This window comes from Octopus sinensis, linkage group LG4, assembly GCF_006345805.1.
Source record: "Octopus sinensis linkage group LG4, ASM634580v1, whole genome shotgun sequence".
NCBI classification, from domain to species: Eukaryota; Metazoa; Mollusca; class Cephalopoda; order Octopoda; family Octopodidae; genus Octopus; species Octopus sinensis.
Window position 1 is genome coordinate 144,530,210 of NC_043000.1, and position 22,268 is coordinate 144,552,477.

Here is a 22,268-nt window from a genome sequence, read left to right on the forward strand (position 1 = left end):
CTTAGAGAAGTACAAACTACAAATTTTAGAGTGGCATGGGACATTGTGGGGTTCATAGTATTCTAATACATTTAGAATTAATCTATCTCCATATCATCAGCAGAAATGTAAGACTACCAGACTGCGTATATTTAAAATAAAGAGCAAAGTGAGTTGACAGATCATAGCTGGCTGTTGGTCATGAACTTCATGCTGTCACAGGTAGCACTCTACCCACTAGAAAAAGAAACAAAACTTTAGAAAGAATCAATTAGATTGTAGTAAATGTCTATATGGAAGCACTCCGTCGGTTACGACGATGAGGGTTCCGGTTGACCCGAATCAACGGAACAGCCTGCTCGTGAAATTAACGTGTAAGTGGCTGAGCAGTCCACAGACACGTGCACCCTTAACGTAGTTCTCGGGGATGTTCAGCGTGACACAGAGAGTGACAAGGCCGGCCCCTTGAAATACAGGTACAACAGAAACAGGAAGTAAGAGTGAGCGAGAGTTGTGGTGAAAGAGTACAGCAGGGATCACCACCATCCCCTGCCGGAGCCTCGTGGAGCTTTTAGGTGTTTTCGCTCAATAAACACTCACAACGCCCGGTCTGGGAATCGAAACCGCGATCCTATGACCGCGAGTCCGCTGCCCTAACCACTGGGCCATTGCGCCTCCACTTAAATGTCTATAAAATAGGTATGGTAAGGGGTGACATTAATTCATGATGTTATTACCAGTTAAACGGACAAACACTATTAAACTCATTATGCTACAATGAGAAAGTTTATAAACAATATTATTATGTTGTATAAAAATAAAATATCCTTTTTAAATTCCAGAAAGGGATATTATAACCAAGTTAGCTAAAAGTCATATACAGATCAATTTAAACATTAAAATGAAGCTTCAGCTGAATACCTCATCTTTATTTAATTAATTGTTAGGTGGTCTCTATAAAGACCACTGAAACCACTTACATGTGAAAGATATACATACTATTTCAAGTTGCATAAGTTCTATCTGGAAAGATATACATACTATCTATTTATTGAATGTAAGGAATCAGGAGCAGGATAATAGAATGAATTATAATATATAGACATAATTAAATATAAATATACAATAATAAGTGTGTAGTGATATAACTATTTGTAATAGTATAAACATAATGCATTACTACTTCAAACACTGTTATTTATTTTGATTTTATTCACATTACTTCTACTTGTGCAGATAATAGTGAACTGAACTGACTTGGTCCTTCAACTTCAATACCTAATTCAACTGAATATTAATTACTTCTATACATATATACATATAAATATATATGCATGTGTCCGTATATATGTATGTACGTATGTATGTATGTATATAAGTATTTATGACTCTTCCGGATTTCGTCCACTGGAGGAGCGGCTAGTTTCTAACAAAAGTACAAAGTCCCAATTTTGGAATGTAGATAAAGAAAACATCACATTTTAAACCTTAAAATGGGTTGCATAGTCTTACTGTAATTTGCGAATGTTTTACTTGATTTCTTTTTCTGAAAATCCGAGCTCATCTAGAATGACAGATAGACATTTACTTGCAAATCTAGGTTTTTCAATTATTATTTGCCTAAACGTTAATTTGTTAGTTGGAAATACAAGTTGGATGTATTTAAGCAGTTGTATGCATAGATGTATGCATGTATTTATATATGCATATATGAGTATGTGCCTATAATATATATATATATTTCTATATATTTCTGAGATCGTATGTGTCCTAATGGATTGTGTGGTAAGATATGAAAACGGAAACCATTCGAATGTTATTATTACCTGTGATGTAAGAGTGTCCGATGTACTGTTTTGTATTGTGATATTTAAGTGGGAATTTATCAAAACCAGTGGTTGAAAAATAGGAATTTGCTCCGGATATCAGCTCTAAATATTGGAGGCTTTTTCACTCTTCCTGCCAGCTACCATGCGAAAGTCCTTTTACTATCTATTTGTGGATAGAATACAATTCTCCACTTTAGCGACACCAAGTTCTCTAAAATGAAAGTAGCTACGAAAGATTAAAATCCCTTGGAATTTATTCAGGTAGTGGATGATGAAAAACAAAGTACAAAAACAAAAGTAATAAAAACGAGAATTCCCTGTAAAATATTCAGTAATTCGAAGCATCTGTCTATGTGATGGAATCTCCTATCGAAGTTGGCGTGTGAGTGTTCAGTTTTTGCGAAAGACCTGCAGAAATGATTTGCTCTAAGTGATCAAATGTATGTTCTGTACATTCTCCATCAAATCGGCAGCACATGGTGTACAACATATCAGATCTCGAAATGATCGCAGAGCAACATGATATGAATGTGTTGCACAAGAACACAACACATCACACGGTCTAGGAATTGAACCTACGACCTTGCGATCGTGAGTGCAGCTCCCTAACCACTAGCCCATGCGCTTTCACACCTGTCTATATAAATGTAGGTAAATTGGTAGGTAGATCGAGTGATAGGTCGATAGATAGAATTTGTTTGACCATAGGATGGCCCACGGGTTTCAGGATTTAATTAAAACACTGTAATTAAGACATATGCACAGAGACGCACTCATACACACATACACACACATACATACTCACACACGAACAAACACAGACAGACGCATGCACGCTCATGCTCACACTCCTGCAACCGCGCACATGCACACACTCCTGCACGCAATCATATATAAACACAAACCCATGTACAATGCCACCCCTTAAATTTCATTATTCTGTTCGATATTGAAGTATATTTTTGTTTGCCTGATGATATTTACGAACGAAAAGGTTAAGACTGTTTTAGCTCTCAAAATTTTAATTTCAAGTCTAGTGTTTTTATAATAAAATTACCTTTTATGCGTAAGATTACTTCACAGATAAAAACTAGTTTTCTTTCTTTCAAATTTGGAATATGCCTTGTTCAAATGTTTGTTTTCCATTAAGCGTAATCTTTTATTTCTTGTTTTATATTTTCCATCATGGTCAGTCTACCAATTTACTGTTATTTTTATTTTAGTGTTACGTTCTCAACAAAAATCTTCAGTTATGATAGTAGAGTCACCGTTGCCGTCGTTCCTAGTTTTAAACTTTATTTTTCTGACTGTCTATCGCTACCAAGATTCAGCTATATCTGTTGAAGATTAGCTGCTCTTTCAGCGGATGACTATTACCATAAGCTTCTGGTTATAAATAGGTGAATTTGTAAAAAAATGGGCAACTGTGTCAAAATATAAAAGTGACATGAGGGACGTCACTTGCATGAACACACCGTAATCGCAACAAATAAAACTCTCTTTCTCATAAAATTATTTGGACCGATAGATTATTTTTCTTAACAAGTGAAAGTAGAGTTATATGGTAGTTTCGAGTTTAGAGGGATCTATGAAGTACATAATTCATTTTCAAAACTATCACGGACGTCCGGTGAAAGTGGAACGTAATTTTGAAGAAATGTAATTTAATAGAAATGAAATCCTTAATCTGACCCTCCCATTTGCTCTTAATCACTTCCCCAGACGCAGGCTAAATTTACATATGGAAACACTAAATGATGTGGGTATATATGGCTGTTGAAAATTCCTGTTTTGATTTCGAAACTAATTTCTCCTTGCTTTTATTCAGCTTTTATATTCACACAGATTGTATCACGGAATATTCAGCTGCCTCCAAATATATTTACAAATGAAAACATGCTACTGTATTGGGAAAGACACAGCACGTAGCTGAATTTTTCTTTACTTTGAACGAGAGAAATGTAGACACTAATAAAAATGTCAGTAACAAATATTTGTTTTAACAAACTGCTTGCACACCTAAGGGCATCTGAAAACTAAGAGAAACATATCAACTCTAGATGAGATCACCACATCTTGCTGACAGGAATAGCTAAGTGCCATCTTCGGATATGGCCGAATTAGGATTTTTCTGCCAGAGACATGTGTGTCCATAATCTTTCAAATCCTAGAATCTTGTCACCATTATAAAAAAGAAAGGTGAAAGCAAACTGAATGGGCATACATTATTTTAAAAATTCAAAGTATTATGATAATTCCGGCACCGTTGAACGGTGTTTGAGAAAGTGGATGCCGTACAGACCAACATAAATGCATTTTATTGTTATTACTGTAGTTTGATGCCAACCCACTGTGCTAAGTTTTCTAACGAGAAGTGAAACTGAAAAGGAATAAACAAAACCCAGGTCACAATAACTTACTTAGGGAATGTTCGCATGTTGAAAGGGATTTGGGAAAACAAGTCTAGGTAAACATGAAATATTGCACTGAAAGATTTCGCGGTGTTGTGGCCGTGACAATATTTCAAGCCTACACAGGTCTGGCATATAGTGGTACTAAAGAGATCACAGGATCTAAGCACAATGGGAATAGTTTCGAAACTTATTGCACAATAACTTGAAAGCATTTGACAATCCTCAACGTGGTAAGCAGTCCTACTTATCACTATCATATACGGAGGAGACGTTCTGTTGAGTGCAAAATATGTTAAACGTATTGTAACAGAACTTATAACCGCCAATTATTTCTAATTATCTGTAGGTTTAACACCGGATCATTCTCATGTTGATTGACAAACATCTATTGTGAGTTATGCTTTTTCTTCGAAGTAGGCCTTCAACCTTTCTGCAAACTGGTTCTCATAAAGCGGAATTATTGCCCACATCTGCGTAAGAATTTCTTAACAAAAAAAGAAAGAGTATAATATTTTAATACTGCAAGGACACTTCTATTACAGCGCCAGTAATATATCCGATCATTACGCAGGAATGCGAGTTAGATGTTTCCTACTGCTCGTTTGTTGGGTCTTGTTAGACATGCTACTGCTTCTACTTGTGTAAAAGCTGTAGCAACTTTTAGTTTCATGTAAAAGGTATACACTTTTTCTGCGATGACACCAGATGGGCAAATTCACTGAGATATTTGGAAGGAAATAAAAGAGAAAGAGCTTTGAAGTCCTTGTCAGAAACTTATTAGCCAGCAGGTGTGTATGGTACGGAACTCCTCGTTTATGGCTGTAATTACATTCAGAATGCACTCAGAGATATTGAATAAAGATATGAAGTTTAGACAGTGGCAGATAAAATGGACTCTCTTGAAACGTCTCTAATGGCTAACATCTGGAATATAATTCTAGTACATTTTAACAAGGAGTTGATTAAAGTAGTGGTTGTAATTGATGCCTAGGATAAATTTCTGAAATGACATTGGAGTTAGAATGAAGAGTTGGAACTAAATGCCAGGAACATGTTAGAAAACAGGCGTCAACACATCGACGAAGCACAAATGAATTTAACATTCTGAAAATCTATAATATGTAAATCTACAATAATAACAATAATCATTGGGTAAAATTTATAAACACTTTAATGTATCACAACGTGCGTTTCCATAAATCATGTCTCTTAAGGTCACCCTACGTATTAATAGGATAATCGAAAGTGTAATCCGTAATATCCATGAGCATCGGGTAGATCATCTTCAGGGATTCATTCCTTCAGGTGTGGTAACATTTAAGGATGTTTAACTAATAATATATATATATATATATATATATATATTATATATATATATATATATATATGTGTGTGTGTGTGTGTGTGTGTGTGTGTGTGTGTGTGTGTGTGTATGTGTGTATTGATAGAAATGGTAAGAAAACAAAAGAATGTAAGAGACTTCGATATTATGTAAATAGAGGAAACTATCTGTAAATATAATATGTGACAATTATTCGGCTGCCATGAAAAAAGTTTGAGATTCTGATTTCGGGGCGGAAACCCACGCCGGCATCACTTCCGTTATCGGGCCATCGAAAAATGCTATGAAAATTACCGTTAAACAAAGGGAAATTACTGCGTGATACTCATCCACCCTCACTTGTAACTCACACATGGTCAACCACACATTCACCAGAAAAATTATATATGTACGTGTATATATATATATATATATATATATATATATATATATATATATATATATAATATATATATATATGTATGTATGTATGTATGTATGTATGCGGATATGTTTAACTATACATACATATATATATATATGCAAAGGAAGATTAGATTTAATCTAATCTTCCTTTGCAGTTCGTGAAGCTGTTATGAGGAATTTTTGCAAATAATTCTAGGTATTAATCTATTATCAACATTTAATAATACTAACATTAAACATTAATTTAGCTAATGCCATCCATCCACCTTGAAATATTAATAACACGGTTATTGTAACTCAAGACATTTACAACAGAATCAAGTTTATGTCAAGTAACTCTAAAATTAAACCATTCTATATACCATTGGAAAATTACTTCTGGTAATGAAATATTTTTTATGTAGGCAGCTCATTTCAGTTATATAGAAGGATTTCTAATCATTAGTCTACATTTAGGGATAAGTATAAACGTAACAGTATATGCTTTAGAAAATTAATTTGGTATCGAAAATACCTCAATAAACAATTTTAGATTAGTTGATTCTCTCAATTTCTATACCTTATGATAATGTCAAGGAATTCTGGCTTCTCTGTAATTCTGAACTATTCTCTTTTTTCTTTTTTTTTTTGTAAACATCCCCGTTTATAGAACGTGCATACCGATGTAAACACTGGCAGAAAACACCTTTAGTTCATATAAGTGATATCTATCATTATATATAATTTAAACATTAATTTTCTTCTTACATTTCAGTCAATAGATATATCTTTTCCCAAGACTATAGGGTTTTTATTTAATTTACATATTAATTTGCATATCATTACATACTTCTCATTTATTTTTTCTTTTATTTACCCTTCCTCTTTATATAAGCTACGTTTGGCGTTATATCCCCTAATGTTTTTTTTTAAAGAAACTTATTAGCTTTCAGTTAATCACTATACATATCCATCACATTCTTTTAAAATGTCTTATTGACAAGTTTCATTTCTTCATTTCCCTAAAGAGATTACATTGTTTTATGTCATTTTATTCCTTTGGAATAATACCAGTGATATCTTCAAAACATGTGTTGGAAGTAAAATAATTTGAATAGCACCTGCGTTAAACTCCATATATATATATATAAATAAATAAATATATATATATATATATATAATATATATATATATATATATATATAAGTATACGTATATGTGTGTGGATATACATGTGTTTGTATATGTTCGTTTATGTATGTGTGTTCGTGTCTCTGTATGTGTATGTATGTATTTTTGTCTGTGTGTGCGTGGCGGCAATTACCAAACACACATTAACTTGAATACTTCTTTATTATTACTTATTTTATCTTGTTTGAATTTGATCATTCTCGGAGTATATTTCAAAACGAAATTTAATAAATTTCGCCAGATTAAGTTTGAAGATTATTTCTTATAGCCTTTTGGAAAAAAAAATGTCACATATACTTTTTTTCCGACATTGAATTGTAATCTTCATCTTCGACTTCAATATAATTTATCCTCCAATGATTTTTTTAAATATTTATTAATAAATTTATATTATATTTATGAAGCATTTCTTCTCTTCTTCAATCACCATATAATTTTCATAACGAATTTTGCAATGTAACTTCATTATATTTTTTGATGCTGCAAGTAAAATTCAGAAAACTTTTCCTTTCTCTTCTAAAATATGATTGCCTTACTTTGGTGTCATTGAGTATCACAAAACGTACTCACACCTTAAGCGAACCTTTGAATTTCCTAAATAATGTTACAGTGTTGTGAAAAATAAATGCAATTCTTCTCTTCTTGTATACATATACTGTAATTAGAGGTTGCAAATGCACTGAGAATAGTTAAAATAATTTTTATTAATGTATTTAAAGCTTTACCACAGATTTTCAAAAAGTTCAAATTCAAAGACGTGGCTTATGTCACAGCTGTCTTGCTTCTGACTCGTGTTTGAATCTTGCCCTATTCCTATATGGAGTCCACAGCTCAAATGATGGGTTGATGATGGCCCTATGACTGGTCTTAGAATTTATTTTAGATTCTCCGCGAAGTTCTTGTGTTAGTATCAAGTGACAATGTTAAGATTGACACGGTTGACTGAACATGTCCAAACGATCAATGCTCTGAATGATTTCTGTCAAGTGTTTGTAGAGAATGAACATATGATTAAGTTTATAACCTTTTGTACGTTTCCCGCTACGCTCGTCCGTTTGTGTCACGTGATAGTATATTTCGTGCCTAAAAAGAAGGCCGACACGGTTAAGTGAACATGTTTAGATATAATCAAGTCACTCTAAATTTAATGTCTTTTGGTAGAGTGGGCAGGAACCATGTAGTCTGCTGGGTAATGTTTATGTTGTTAGTTGTGTAGATTCATCATGATAAGCGGCAGAATTTTGTGTGTGAAAAGTTATTTGTGTATGTATTTTGTTAAAGTCTATTTAGTCTTAGTTTGTACTTTTGTATGAAAGTATTTACTTCGTTTATCCGTACTTCATCAGTGGTATTCGCTGAACGTAGGTAGAATGTTAAGCCCTGAAATTTGGGAGACTTATTTTTTTCGCATATGTCTATGTGTCCACTGAGTTGGATCTATCTAGTACTGGGGTCTCGTATTTGTTATCGTTGAATGATCAGTCAATTTCTTAGAGTAATCTTCATTACATCCTTGACTGTATGAAATGTAACATGTATCAGATTGTGTAAAAAGTAAACGACATTTTTAAGCATGAAGAATCTGTACTGGATTTTTGCATAGTTTTGGAATTTGTTTTTTAAACATTGCTTTCTGAAATTGTCTGATAATACAGCCATAGATGCGCCGAAGTTAACATTGATTTTTTATTCACGGGTATTACAATCATCTCAAATGGATCTATCAAAACACGATATTCGTGCAATTTCTGTAAAAAAAAATTCTGTAAAAAGGAAGTAAATCAGCTGAAACTGCTTGCGATATCAACGAAAAATTTGGTAAGGAAATGACCACAGATGAGTCAGTGGAGAACTGAACCTTATAGATCATGAGTATAGTGGACGCTCATCTGTCATGGATGACGTTCAATTAAAGACGGCCATTGAGAAAGATCCACATACAACCACACGAGAACTGTCAAAAATTAGCCACAAAACTGCCCGCAACCATTTGCATGTAATCGGAAACTAAAACAAAAAGCTCGATAAATGGGTATCGCACGATTTGAATGAAAATTTTAAATTGCGCAGATATGAAATTTCCTCGTCGGTTCTTCTCTCTAACTAGCCCGATCCATTTCTCGATCGTATTGCAACTTGCAATGAAAAGTGGATTCTGTAAAATAATAAAAACATTTCTTCGCAGTGGTTTGAACATAATGAAGCACCGAAAACCGTCCTTAAACCCGAGCTCTCCACGAAGAAGGCTATGGCAACTCTTTGGTGGTGTACTGATGGACTCAAACACTACAACTTCTTAAAACTCGGGAACATCATTATTGTAGAAACGTATTGTCATGAAATTGCCAAAATGAACGAAGACCTGCTACTCCTCCGTCTCATGCTGCTCAACAGAAAAGGGTGAATCATTCTTCATGACAATCCTCGACTATACGTTTCACTAGTTATGCTACAGAAGCTGAAGAAACTTGGCTACGACGTTTATCCCCACCCAGCTTATTCCCATACCCTTCTCCTACCAACTACCACTTTTTGAAGCACCTTGAGGTTTTCCTGCGAGAGGAGTTCAAAAATCAAACCGATGCTAAAAGTAAATTTAAAGAGTTTATCAGCTCCAGAACTCAAAGTTTTTATGTCACCGGAATGAACAAACTTGTAACTTCTTGGCAAAAATGTGTTGATTGTAATGGTACTCACTTTGATGAATACAATTTCATTATTGTTGAAATATATTGTGATGAATTTCATGTTTCAAAAGGCTGCTTAGTTTTTACTCAGCCTGATGTATATCAATTACTAAGAATTTTGATTTTCATGTATTTGACTTCTATTCTCCCATTGAAAACAAATTCTTCCATATTTCTATTATTCTTCCTATTGTTCGACCCATCTATGTATATTATAATCATGAAAATAGAACGCACACATCATGAACTATATCCCTAACGTATATTCTTGTTTATGCTACACTAAAGTTTTCTGTCATTTGAAATCAGTATATCATATTTATTTACAGAACGGAATATTAATGCGCCCTATTTTTTCTCGGGTTTTCTCTATTCGAATAGAACACTATCATGCTGTGTAGGAGTGCGTGTCAATATTTATCGTAGAAATTATAAAATATTCACATTGCAATGTTCTTCTTTAATTTTATTTTAATGAAAAGAGAAAGAAATTAGCTATCTATTGTTCTGAAAACAATGAAACTGCTTTGCTGTTAAATTACGTTTGCCTAAATGAATTTATATTGATATTATATTTAAGTTTCCAATGAAATATAAACGAAAATGTCATAAATAATATCGAATTTAGTAAAAGAAAAAAATGAGAGATTAAATTGGGAAGAACAAACAGAAAGATCAAGAATTAATATCCATGATGCGCGTTAGAGAAATAAATTTAAGTGATAAAAATTACTTTTGTTTTAGGGTACAGTATATAGTTATGGCTTACATCTTTATACTTCAACAAACTGAACATGTATTGGCGCGAGGCGCATAATTTAAAACGAAACAAATCAAATCGATTTGGAAATATGGAACAATAACTAAATATAAAGAGGGTGAATAAGGAAAGCAATAAATTTCTTATATTTCTATAATATATGGTAAGATTATTATGGACATTTAAAAATCAATTGAATGGAAATGCAAAATTTATGCTTTTTGTTGTCTTTAATATTTCACAGTTCTATTAAGATAATTGCACTCGGATGAATTTCAAATAAAGCGAACCAAAAAAATTGCTGAGTAATCTGAAATAGAATGATTCCTAAGGTATTTCTATAACATTCATAATCATAATTATCATTATACACTACACAACATCTTTAGATTCGATATAAGCCTTTTCATGTATCTCCCCTCCTCCGCTTAATCGTCTCCGTCATCATCATACTGATCCTTAAGCACATAGGCCTGCTCATCATCATCATCGTCATCATCATCATCATCATCATCATCATCATCATCATCATCATCATCATCATCATCATCATCATCATCATCATCATCATCAACAACAACAACAACAACAACAACAACGTCACTATGAACATCATTTATCATCAATATTGTCGTCATAATCTTCCTCACTATCATCATCATCATCATTGTCATGGTTGTCGTCGTCACCATCATCAGCGTCATCGTCATCATCATCATCATCAACAACAACACCGTCACCATGAACCTCATTTATCATCAATATTGTCGTCATAATCTTCATCACTATCATCCCCATCATCATCATTGTCATGGTTGTCGTCGTGATCATCATCATCGTCATCGTCATCACCAAAGCATCATCTTCATCATCGTCCTCATCATTGCCGCAATAAATTAAATCATATTCTTTGAACATGAACTCCCGTTAACCATTAGGGTGGATGCATGTTTTAGAAATTCAAAAAAATCTAACATTAGAAGTAATTATTGAATTTCTTCTGGCCCTCCAGTGCAACGCTTTTCATACTACTGATTCCCTTTTATACATGTGTGTTTCTTACAAAATGTAACGAATCTGACAACTTCTTTAGTACATTGGATTTATTCAAGTTATATGGTCTAGATAGACAAAATATATTGTGAAAAATACTCCACAGATATTATAGGGTCTCAATGTTTTCACATATAAAGAAATCCTCACACATACATTGCTGAATGTATTAAAAACATTATATTCTCATACACGCGCACAGATACACACACATACATATGTACAGTTTGGATTTGTGTACTACTCAGTTTTTTAAATACTTTTACTTTGGGTACGCCATTCTAATTAGTTCATGCAATTTAAAAACCGCATTATCTGAGATGACCGAATATATTTTTCAGTTTGTGTCTACTCACAAGATTTTATTAAAATTTTGACAGCGAATTTTCGCTTAAATGTTCATGAAAAATCTGTGTCTTATTATCTGAAATATAGTTTACTCTTCACTAACTGTTTTACAGTCGCGAATCAAGCATTTTCTTCACTTGAAGTATTCCCGGCTCAGTGTGGGTCTTGCGATTGTTGATAGCGCTGAACACGCATATATATATATATATATATATATATATATATATTATATATATATATATATATATATATATATACATATATATATATGTGAGGGAGGAGTATTTGCATAAATATGCATGTAAATATGTGTGTGTGTGTGTGTGTTTGTTGTTTATCAAGCTGCTAATGCTTCATTTGATTAAATGGCGGTCAGGAATGTTAAACATGGTATACGCAATTTAGAATAAAATTGTAGGTGGGTGCTAAACGGAACTAAAACCGTATGTAGGTAAGTTAAAAGTATTCGTTGAAAGATCAAAAAAGCGATATATAAGCGATATAAAAGCGATATTTCTGTGTAGATAAAACATATACAAAAAATTATATACTCGTATATGAGACAAAAACAAAAACAAAAGAAAAACACTCGTTTCTCTATTTCATTGTTATTCCAATTTTTATGATGATAACAGGAACTAAATGACAAAAAGTAAATACCAGATATGGATGCCCATCAAATTTACTCTAAATACCACTCATATTATTCATTTAAGAATAAGCAATGTGAATTCTATGTCTTTAAGTATGTATGTTTTTCTTTTAATTGTATATATGTATTGTTATCGCCATATTAATATGGCAGTCTTATAGATATAAGACTAAAAGCTGTTGCTGATTAGCTCCATGAGGCCGTCGCCTTAAGATAGCTATTTGACACACAAACTGTGTCCATTATAACCTTTGAACAAGGGAGGTCAGCCGCTTCACACTGCTAGTCAGACAGCTACAGACGCGTTTCAGGGTATTTGCCCTTTGTCAATGTAGCGTAGTCGACCCAGCAGGTGTCGCCACTGATCGTCTCTGTTCGAAGGTTTTATTTACCTAGTTCCGGTGGAATACATCCACTTGTTTTCAATGTATATATGTAGTTTTACGTTTACTACTGTAGCTTTTATCGCAGGCATGAAGCACAGTCACTGGTGCACGTAAACACACAAGGTATATCTATGTACATGTGAATGTTTTCGCCTTAACGTCCTTGCAGGGGTTTACGATTTGTTTTTCTCACCTGAGATGAGCAGAGGAATATATACATTGCATGTATTATCACATCCTAAAGTATTTAGTGACCGCCCCTTATGTTGAAGTGAGAGGCCTTATATTTGAAATACTTTTCCACACTGAACTAGGATTGCGTTAGTGAATTGTAGAATCTACTTGCGGCTGTTGTTCACACACAAACACATAAACGCACGAACATACACACATTTATAGATTCCGTATATTTTTCCAGGATGATTATCGTGAATATAGGCTCATAGGCTTGGTGGGAAAAGATGATGTACGTAAACCCCTGATTTGTTTGTATAGAAGCGCAAATGTTGTAGATAATTAATCTATAGCTGTTATGAAAAATGGACATCTATTCAATATCAGGGCGAACTTCCAACTTTCTCTTTCCTGTCTCTCTGTATCTCTCTCTCCCTCCATCCCTCTCTCTCTCTCTATATATATATATATATGTACATACATACATACATACGTGTATACATATATATATATATATATATATATATATATATAATATATATATATATATATGATTGGAACCCGTTTTGCACGTATTACCTCTATACCAAAATTTATTCCTTGGTACCTGTATATGCTACCTTCTTGAGAAATGAACTCATTATTTAACGCACCAATTATTGTAACCAATTTATTTCCCTCACTCCGATGTCATTAGTCCAGTTCCTTATGTTAACAACGAAGATTCCAACTTTATTTGTCTAAACATCTAGCGACATATTCCACTTAAATATATTGACAATACGCTTCAATAAGATCTATGTAGCTACAATTAATGTATTAGTTTATGTTGAAGTTATTTGTAAATTCTAAATATGTATATATGTAATCTTGTATAATCATGCAGTAAACAAACAAAATATTGGTATTCCAAATAAAGGAAGAAATAGTGTAAAGCAATAGTTGATAGCCTGTTTGACCTAGATGCGTTGACATTGTTAAGAAACAGGTAAATTTTCGATTGAATTAACGTGAATTAACATTAAATATCAAATGAAGCACATTTTGAAAACTACGTAATGCAATTTTTACGTTGTTAATTTCGCGACCTAAAAGTTACTTTATTAAATTAATCTAGTCATGTTTAGATTAATATTCTACTTTGGTACCACCATTTTCGAATTCACAAGGTTGAACGAATTGAAGAGTAAATAACAACGATTGACGTATGTGTAAATTAGGAAGACTTATCTAAACATTATAATGGTTCCCGTCAGTATATTTACTATTTCCAACAAAGGCAGAGTTTTAACACGCTTAAAATTGCTTTGAATTCAAAACCTAATTAATTCCGAACTAATAGATAAGTCATCTCTTATTCAAAATAAAATTCACTCTGCTACGTTGTTGACCCTAAACCGTGTATCTTCTAAATCATTTAAATAAATATAAGTGGCATCGTAGTTGAGAGTGTGTATTGGCACTATCGATGAAGTGCGTCATTTATAACGATTATTATTCTTACGAATTGAATCTTTATTTCGGTTACGTTGGCTGTTTCTTATAATTAAAATTATGACGAATATATGGTGCTGCGGTAGTACTTTCTGTTCTGGTTCTGTGTATATCTAAAAGTACACCGGCAATGTCTGCTTTTGAGTTAACACATCTATACAATTCCCATAAATATACTATCACGTTTCTTACAATGAAACAATATCAAAATTTCTTACAATGAAAGAGTATCTGCGCTCATTTGATACAGTATGAAACATATTTCCAGAAACATGCTGCTAAAATATCTTTGGATAAGTTATAATATATACTCTAACGACACATTACTAAATTATTTACATGTGCGAAATGTGTAAACGTTTATTTTTGTTATCGTAAGACATGGCATACAAGTTTGAAGACATTTATTAACATTGAACAAGATTATGACGTTTCTAGGGAAATATATTTAACAATGTATCCACATTAATAATTGCTACTTGAGACAAATGAAAGTACGTATAAATATGATCAGTGAAAAACTGGTTTCGAAGGAGAGACTATGCACTAGCAGCTCCAGAGGAAACTGCAGTTCACATGTATCAAAGGGCTTTATTCAGAAGTGGATGCATACATTTAGAAATACCTGCCACTTACACTGTAACGATAACTGTAAAGATGTAGGCCTAAATACAAGGCAAACACTAGCAAAGCATAAGAACGTTCTTACGGCAGGATTCACCTATAAGCACAGACGATTCACTGCCTGTTGGGATTCATTCTTTTATTCCTTCCAAGTCATTAGCACTATAAAAATGATCGAATTCTGAGACATATACTTTGCAATCTGGCTTTGATATTTGGAATTGTTACGTAAACATCTTCGTTTCAGAAGTGGATCGCACTCAGCAGGGCAAGCTACAAACAACATTTTCATAAAAAAATACTTTGCATTTCTGGTGCTCACAACATTATTATGTTATTCTACGATAAATAAAACTTATCAATGAACAGTCGTTTCACATTTGTACACAAGCAAGATTTTTTTTTTCATTCTTCACAAACACACACACATATACATACGTGCACTCACTCACTTACACACTCGAGCAGCTGAGTGGTAAGAAGCTTGCTTCTCAACCATATGGTTCCGTGTTCAGTCCCGCAGGCTGACCAAAGCCATGCGAATGGATTTGGTTGATGGAGACTCGAAGAAGATTTCACGTTCTTTTAGTATTGTATTTAAATTTTCTTTTTACAATGTTAAAGTGAGTTAAACATTAAAACAAATATTAGTAACGTTCATAAAGTTCAATTAGTCTTCTCATACGTTCGTAGTAACCATCAATAGTAAAACGACTGACTTCATCATTTCTATACCTTTTAGAAGGATCTGACAAGCTGCTTTTTTTCGAATACGGTTTTTACCAATAAGCAAGCAGCTTCGACGTTACGGTTTATCGGGTGCACGAATACTGCTAGTATAGATGCCGCATTTATTTTAACCGATTGTCTTGCGGTATACTTATAATGGTTTCATGAGGGAGCAAACTTTGTTTTGGTTTCAATTGTTTTCTATCTATCAGTGGGAGTCTTCTGTAATTTATATATTAACACACATATATATATATATATATATATATATATATATATATTATATATATATATATATATATATGTGTGTGTATACATAATCAAACACACGCGCGAGCGCACATACAAAATCGAGGCACTTTTGAATCTTGAATGTCAATGATGGCAACTAAAAAAATATTACATGTTCAATGCTCAAAATTAAATATACCGTTATGCGAGTGGTTTTCTATACATGCACAGACACAAACACACACACACGCACGATCTCTCTCTCTCACACACACACACAAACACACACACACCCACACACACACATACACACACACACACATATATATATATATTATATATATATATATATATTTAATTTATTTTATAGAAGGAGCTTCTACAGGACTAGAACTGTTTCATTCAAATGAAATAATCTTCCTGATGACTTCATTTGAATGAAACATTTCTAGTCCTGTAGAAGCTCCTTCTATAAAATAAATTAATTTACTCTGCTATGTACTGAGTACCTTATTTACTGTGGTTAACCCCGACTCAACCCGGGACCTACATATATATATATATATATATATATATATATATATATGTATATGTATATGTATATAACCATTAGTGAATGGATATTCTCAATGAATGTTCCAAGCTACTTCGCCGGTAGGCTGCCTATAGTGCGCTACCGGAGACTTACTCAAGGCTCCTATTTTGAACATATGATTGTCAAATCCCAGATATCAACACTCTGAAGCAGTTATCGCCACTGTGCGTAGGTGTAGGCAACTGGCGAATTATCTTTTCGCATAAATTGCGTTTAAAACCTAAAATGGAAATGGTGTAATTCGATAGATTTTTTCAAAATTAGTATTGCTTCTAATTCCTATTCAAATATGTGTGTGATTTGTGCGCGTATTTATCTATACATATGACTATAGAGAGAGTGATATGTTTATAAATATATTGTATATGTCTGTTACATGTGTGTGTGCATGTGTATATATATATATGCGTATATATATGCATATATATATATATATATATATATATATATATATATATACATACTTATACATGTGTATATATAATATATGTGTGTGTGTGTGTGTGTGTGCATAAAACTAGGAGTGTATGTATGTTTGGAAGCATACATTAAATAATTCAATCTATTGTAAAAAAAAACACGATTATAGAAATTGTATTTTTTAATGTACATAATTTTAAAAGGCATATTTTAATTTTGAAGTGATGCAGCTGATATTTCTAGCAAGTCGGTAGCTCGTATACATCTCATTAATATACAGAATTCAATTTACTCTGTAATATCTTTCTTATTTCAAATCCATGATATAAGAAAGATCAATCAGTATCTAGATGGGCTTGGAAAGTTTCACCTATCATAAAATTCTTTACGAAATTCAATAAAATAATTTTGTTAATATTATTTCAATCTAAGTGTCAAATACTATCTATTCTATTTGGCATTCAGATTAACGAAATGATTAAATGAAAGATAGCATTTTTGCAAATTCTATTCGAAAAACGTTTTCAATTCAAAACAAAATGAGCATGGCATGTATTCATATAAAACCTAAAATGGGAACGGTGTAATTCTTTCGTGTTTTTTCTCTGAGGTTCTCCTTTTAGTGCTAAGCAATTTCAATGAAGTTTAAGAACAGGAGAGAAACAGAAACAGATTATACGTGTGTGCACGTTTGTTTGTGTTTGTGTGCGTGCGTGTGTGTGCATGTGTGTGCCTGCGTGTAATGTGAAGGACGTGAGTACTTATATGTGTAAGCCAGTGAATATATGTAACTTGCTATTTCACCGATAGTTATCTACCTATCAAGCCACCTGTCTATCTGCCTATCTATCTACCTACCTGTCTACCTACCTACCATACCTACCAACATATCTACTAACTTACCTATCTACTTATGTGTAAATCTCTCTCTTATTGAGATATATAGTTATATGTATATATATATATATATTATATATATATATATATATATATATATATATATATAATATATATATATATATAATGCAGGTACAGACAGACATTGATAGATAGATATCAGTGTATAGTGTGTATATGTAAATCATGTCGTTGGAGCATGTGTATATAAATAAATATATGTGTGTATATTTTATAGATGGATAGATAGATAATTAGACAGATATACATATATATGTACTATATGAATATACGCACATATATATATTTATCTATATATCCATCTATATATTTATACCGTGTTTTTTGATTCGTCTTCTAAATGTTTTACGTTCTTGTCCCAGTTTGTATTTTTCTACATATAATATATATATATATTACATATATATAATATATATAATATATATATATATATATATATATATGTGTGTGTGTGTGTGTGTGTGTGTTGTGTGTGTGTGTGTCTTGTATTCTATGTTTGTCCCTCCACCATCACTTGACAGCCGATGTGGTGTATTTCGTTCCAGTATCTTAAGGGTTCGGCAACAGAGATCGATAGCATAAGTACTCGCTTACATTATATATGTAGAAGGTTGATAAGGAATACACAAGTTAATATGTATAAGGATAATATGTCAAGTTAGAAAATGCTAAATTAATTTTATGAAATACATTTTAGTAAACAGTTTAGTTTCAGGCATTGAGACTCTTTCAACTCTAAGTCTGGACAAAAAATTAAATTGTAGAATGAAAAGATTTTATAAATATTTCCATAGTATTCATACAAAGGATATTTTCCTTGTTTCTGCCTGCCTCTGTCTCTCTCTTTTTTTTTACTCTTGTAGATTCATGGTAGTTATAAATTCTGGTCTTTGATTGTTAAGCAGCAGTTGTAGTAAAGTAAGGAAGGGGGTGGCGGAGGAGAAGAAGAAGAAGAAGAAGAAGAAGAAGAAGAAGAAGAAGAAGAAGAAGGAGAAGAAAAGAATGTGGGAGTGGTATGATAGTAGTAGGATGTTAAATGGTCAAAGGCACTGAAACTGATTGGCTGTGGATGATACTAGTGATTGGAACTGATTTTAATGAATTCTTGAGGTATTTCTTTTGAATGTGTCTTTTTTAATTTTTGCGTGGGTGTTATTTTAATCAATAGTAGTAGTATAGTAAGGAAGGAGGTGGTGGAGAAGAAGGAGTAGAAGAAGAAGAAGATAAAGAATAATAAAAGAATGCGGGTGTGGTATGATAGTAGTAGGAAGGTTAAATGGCCAAGTGACATAAAATTGACTGGTTGTGTATGATAGAAGTTATTGGGACTGTTTTGAATGAATTCTTGGGTATCTCTTTTGAATGTATCGTTTTAATACACAGACTCACACACACATACACACACACACACACACACACACACACATATATATAATATATATATATAGATGGATATAGACATAGATATGTATACATAGATATAGATATAAATATAGATATAGATATTGATATATATATATTATAATATATATATATATATATATATATATATATAGATAGATAGATAGATAGATAGATAGATAGATAGATAGATAGATAGATAGATAGATAGATAGATAGATAGATAGATAGATAGGTATGTGTGTGTATGAATAAATCATGCATTAAACATACACTGAAGGTTACATCTCTACTTGAAACATGATTATATCAAAATTCTTATTTTGCATAACAATCAAAATCTAAGAACCAAAGGTAAACGTAGTTATTTCGTTTGAAAAAAAATGTGTTGCAAGAACATATTCTTCTCGAAACCATGCTATTTCATTTAAAATACAGGGAAACCTAGTTCTGCAATTTTATACAGCATAAAACTCACGCGCATACATGAATGCAATTAAGAATTTTTTCGAGTTGGATCCATATTCGCATACTATGGCGCATCAAATGTTTATAACCAAGTTAAAACGACAGAAGTCAGGTGAGGAAATAGGAATAAATGTTTCAAGTTAATTAGATTAAAATAGTCATTATTGTACTGAAAAATATAACAGATATTTGAATTCGAAGTTCATTATACCTTTTTTTTTTATCTCATTTCATTTTTTTGCATTTGTAAATTTGTGATTTTTCAAATGTTAAGTAAACTTTTGTGATGGATAAATGATTTATGAACGACACCAAAATAGTTATTATATTATCTGACAATTTTCCAAATGAAATAAGAAATTGCTATTCTTCTCTCTCTTCACAATATCATAAATTTGTACAACACACACACACACATACAGATATGCTTAATATACACATCGTAATATAAGGCATATATTAGTTTTGAAATTTGGCACAAGGTCAGCAATTCTGGGAAAGGATATATGTCGAATGCATGAATTCCGAACCTCAACAGCTAGGGCGTTTTGTCGTCTCCAAAACGATGAGATGCGATTTGACTTCTACGGAATTTGAACTAAGACGGTAAATTCGGAAGAAATGCCGCTTAGCATTTTGTCCAGCACGGTAAGCATTCTTGCCTTTCAGTGCCTTATTAAAACAATTTTTTTAAATTCAAATTTTGGTACAAGGCCAAAAATATTAGGGCCAAGTTTTCTTTCATTACTTCAACTTGTGTTCAACTAGTACTGAATCTATCGAATACGAAATGATGAAAGGCAAGGTAGACATCGGCGTAATTTGGACTAAGAACGTGAAGACCACGCTCTACTGATTCTGCCAGCTCATTTTTCGAGTTAAAAAATCGAAATATTAAAAGATATTTTGCAATCTTCGACCATTATCTGGGATAGGACACGCTGCGCTGGTTACAAATAATAGCTTATCCCAGGGCAAAATTTGGTATATTCTGTCTTTTGATATAATAAACACACTTGCACATACAGATACATACATGCAGACAGATACGGATATCGCTTACATAATTATCCTCGAATTCTAATGAGAATTATATACTAATCACTTCTGAACTCTGGTGTAACCCATATTTTCTTCAAAACAAGATATTGAAGCGATTGTCAGAAGGGAATTTAATTGTCATTGTTTCAAATTCTAATTAACTATTTAAACTAAGTTCTTGATTATTCTGTTATCATAATCTACGACTGGTCATCATTATATCAAGAGTGTGTAAAAATAACACCACAGAACTTTTCTATATAATAGCAAAACCCACAAACTGGAATTCCTTAGCATAATTTTATGGACGTCACTACGTGTTTTCGGATGTTCCATTCTACACAATCTTATCGTTTCTACGTAATAAAACTTTTTTTAGGGAAATATTTGATATAACGATACACTTTCAAGATTTCGCTTGATGTAACATTAACTAACAAAGCTTAGATATACTCGAAATATTTAATGAAGTGAAACTACTGTAAATGCTAGGCTTTCACGGTAGTAAGTATGGAACTAGCTTGGAGACGATAAGTATATATTTAATATAAAGCAAACCGCATAAGTATTTCAGTGTGAGACTATATTGACGGTACAGATAATCGTACATTTTAACATCACGATCTAAATTCCAGGTGCGCATACTTTGGAAGCAGTTCAAGCTAGTTGTATATAACTTCTTTAATAATTCTTCTTAAAGTCACAAAACCTGATATTTGTGGGCAGGCATCAAGACGATTACATAGACGACCTCAGTGCTTCTTATTTCAAATACCCCGAAACGATAAAAGGCAAAAGACGTCCTTCACGAAAATTCGTCTCAGAACGTAACGATGAACGAAATGCCGCTAAGTAGGCCAACGGTTCACTTTAACAATGAGACTATTTGCTATTTTCATATAGTCATCATATCTGTATGTAGGTATTGATTTATCTCATTGCCACATATTCAATAAGGATTAAAGGAAACAGAAATATGTTTTCTTTTAAATATGCATTATTTCAATCAGGTCTACAAATTCCACAACCAGCATATCACATAACAGTCTTCCTTGCGGTATTTAGTAACCTCCGTTTATGTCCTGAATTTAAACTCTACTTGATTCGTCTGCACCTTTTACCATCATTACGTTAAATAAATTAGACCT

The 22,268-nt window shown here is 32.6% G+C and overlaps 1 long non-coding RNA gene across 1 annotated transcript; it reads right to left on the reverse strand.

Annotated features, from left to right (window-relative positions):
- Window positions 1-1,234: 1,234 nt before the first annotated feature.
- On the reverse strand, window positions 1,235-19,638 carry LOC118763149. Its single transcript, XR_004998906.1, has 3 exons — window positions 19,614-19,638; window positions 13,601-13,605; window positions 1,235-1,280 (listed from the first exon to the last, which is right to left on the reverse strand). It is a non-coding gene; the product is annotated as an uncharacterized LOC118763149 (long non-coding RNA).
- Window positions 19,639-22,268: the final 2,630 nt, after the last annotated feature.